This window comes from Frankliniella occidentalis, unplaced genomic scaffold (genome assembly GCF_000697945.3).
Source record: "Frankliniella occidentalis isolate FOCC.00 unplaced genomic scaffold, Focc_3.1 Scaffold57, whole genome shotgun sequence".
NCBI lineage: Eukaryota > Metazoa > Arthropoda > Insecta > Thysanoptera > Thripidae > Frankliniella > Frankliniella occidentalis.
The window spans coordinates 294,389-297,923 of NW_026267187.1; positions in this window are offsets into that span (position 1 = coordinate 294,389).

Sequence of the window (3,535 nt, forward strand, 5' to 3'; positions counted from 1 at the left end):
ACCATCATATAAAAATTAAGCAACAAATTGTTTACAAACTAGATCAAACGTGTCAATACATACCGACTTTAAAATTGTTGTAGATAAAGCAGATCAGCACGCTCAAGTCAGCACCACAGAGCAGTTACAAACACTCCCTAGAAAAAAAATTAAAAAGCAACTACACAATTAAGATATCATGGCACTCACTACAAATCTATTTTTCCATAATTACCAGAAGAGTTGTCAGCATCTGAGAAGTATCATAATTCCAGGCAGGGCACATCTACGTCATGGTCACAATAGTGTGCTTTAAAGTAAGACATTTTGACCCACCAAAATAATAACTTGGAAGAGGGAAATAGTCAGGAACCTCTTCCAGTGGCACAACTTGAAACAATGGATGACCATCTTCAATGATTTTATAATAGCCATTGAAGCTGTTGATGGCATTTGTTTTCTCGAGCATAAATGAGATCTTGTTTGTGCAGGTTTGAAGTAAAATCATTTTGATACAACCAACAATCAAGCTGGTGCCATCCGAACTTAAAATAAAGTAGTGATCTATTTTATAGTCAACACTATTGACAGAAGCAGTCTGGAAAACTTGGACTCCATTGTTGATGAAATTGCTTGGTACAGCAGCTTTCATGTCTTCTTTCAGGATGGTTACATCCAGGTTGACTGCAGAAGATAGATTATAAAAATACTTCAGCGGAGCAATCCCTGAGATGTGGTCATAAGCAAAGCGAGCAACATATTTCCTGGACAGTGTTTTAGTAATATTGATATAATTTTGGCAAGCCTTTGCAACTCTCTTGAAGAACATGTGCTTACTCTCAAATCTTAAGGTAAATAATCGAATTAGGGGTCCATACATGACAGTAAGATCTGGATAATGTGCCAAAAAATGGTGCTTAGGAGTTAAGCAAGATGGTAAATACTCCTTCACATTTGCCAAATATAAATTAATGGGAGATTTTAAATGAGCCACCTGTGTCAAAGAAATTTTAGGTGCACACACATACTCACATATCTCTTTCAAAGATAAAAAAATTTCCACATAGCGTCTTCTTCATCCAAAATAAGATCACCAATAAGAAATGGGAGCAGCCGTAACATGTTCCAATTTTCCACTGCACTTCCAGATAGTTTATCTAAGGATTTCAAAGGGGTGGGAGCATCTCTGCTATCTGTACCTTTACACTTAAAAGACCTGATTCTCCTGTTCAAACAGTTGAGGTCAAACCAATCCTTTGTTTCGATAAAATACTCCAAGATTTTGGCTAAAACTGTCTTCACTATTCCTTCAAAAAGGTCATGAGCTAGGCAAGGTACTTGTGCTGGCCCTTTACAGACATGGAAATTTAGTTCTTCAGAATTGAATGGAGAGGAACGGTACTTGACACCTTTAAAGTTAACTGCAGTAAGTTTCTTGTAAGCAGATTTAGAAATTATTTCTTTGAAAGCTGTTTTTTTGGCAGGAGCAGAGCACTTACTTGCCACTTTGTCAGCCTGCCATTTGGCTTTCTGCCTAGCTCTCTTCATTGCATTCAAGCCGGTACGACGATTTTGAAACCACTTATTTTTAGCAATTTTGACATAATCATCATATTCTTCTGGTTTCCGAAAAGGCTTTGTCACCCAAGGTTGATCTTTAAACTCTGATTTGGTGATAGGACAAAATCTACAAGAAAATTCTGCAGTAAAACTTTTGACAAAACCGCCAACAGTGTGTTGGCCAAGGCTATCTCCAACTAAAAACAATAGACAAACCTGAATCTTTTCACCATCAATTTCTATTCCATTTAACTTTAAATCCTTTAGTTCTTCAATTAGGGGTTCCAAAGCTTAGAGGAGTTTGTCAATGTCTTTCAGTTCTTCTTCTTGAGAACCTTTCAGATCTTTCTCCAATAGTTGGTAAGCTAATTGTATCAAATCCAAGTTTGACCTCCACTCAGGAGGAAGATTGCCAAGAATAAAGTAAAAACCATTAGGCTTGTAATTGCATGAAGTGGAACCAAAAGCATTGAAATCACATGCATCCTGAAACAAAATTATTTGGATGCATTTCTGGCCCTCGTGTCGTTGGCAATGTGCTTCAAATGCACTGCCATCAGTGAAGTCTTGAAGGATGTCACTGTTTCTGAAGTGCGTTTAAAAGACTGCAACACTGCTTCTTTAATCTCTGCATCTTGAAGCATTATTTCAATGGATTTCCTCATGGGTATGAGATGAGCCCTTCTTTTCTTACCACTATCATCAAAGCCAAGAAAAATTTCTCTGGGTTCAATAAAAGGAAATCTTTTAGTCCAAAACTTAGACCTTAAATGTTCGGTACCTAACTGCTCCTCATCTTCATTTTTATGATGAACATTAAATACTGGGTCATTTTTAAAGGCTCGCTTTAAAATTTGGTCTATTGTTGCTTTATCAAGACCACCAAGGTTTTCTAACTCTTCCCTCAAAGACTTCTGGAGATGATAATGACTCATTTCTGTCATTAATTTAATTTCTTCTGCAATAGTTTGAACGGTTGTTGTAGGGAGGAGACATTCAGCTTCTAACTTAAGATAAAATATTGCCATTTCATCTTTCACAACATTGTAAGGATATTTATCAGAAACTTCAAAAGAATTGGTGTTAAAAATACCTATATCTTGAAAATCAGTATCAATTTCCATATCTGCTGTATATGGGAGCTGCTCTTCTTGTAGTTCAATTGGCTGCAATGGAATTTCCTCATTTCCATGGTATCTGCTCATGTGAGTCCTGAATTGATTAAGTTTTTTGAAACCATTTTTACAATTAGGATATATGCAGAAAAATATTGGCACTGATGGAACAAATGTCAAATCTTCCGGAAAATGGTCCTTCATGTGGGCCAAATAATGCTTGCGAGAAGTTAGTTTTACTGTGCATTCTTCTACAGGGCATGTATTTGCACAAGACTCTGGTAAAGAAGGTTTTTGTTGGTGGTGGAAAGATGCAAGATGTCGATGTAATGTCTGCTGAGAAGAAACTTGAACCTTACACCATGGACATGGAATTAAATTGTTCTTCACAGATTTGTGAAGTTTCAAATGATCACAGTATGCAGCAACTGCTTGAAATGGGGCTTTGCAAAACTTGCAAGTTATCTCCATGATCTGTAAAAAAAAAAATATATATTAGATGTAAAATGTAAAAGGAGTTTGCCGTCTAAACATTTGAACAACTTGAATACATAATTCTATTTTGTACAAATGCTGACATGAAAGCCAAAAGCAAAACATCTCACAGGTCTCACCTCATTAATATTGCTATAAGAAGTCACATCAATGAATGCACCAAGTTACCATAACCCTTTCGCACGCGGCAGGTGGCCATCCAACTCACAATTAGGCTCCATCAATTCATTACCTAAGATAAAAAGAGAAAGTATCAATAGATATGCCATAAAATACGAAAAGTCCAGATTGCTAAACGTACAAACCGTCATAATAAGCAATATCTCGGCCACGTTTCTTCGAGTCTCCATGATAAATAAAAGGGAAGGCCGGAGGGGGGGGGGGGG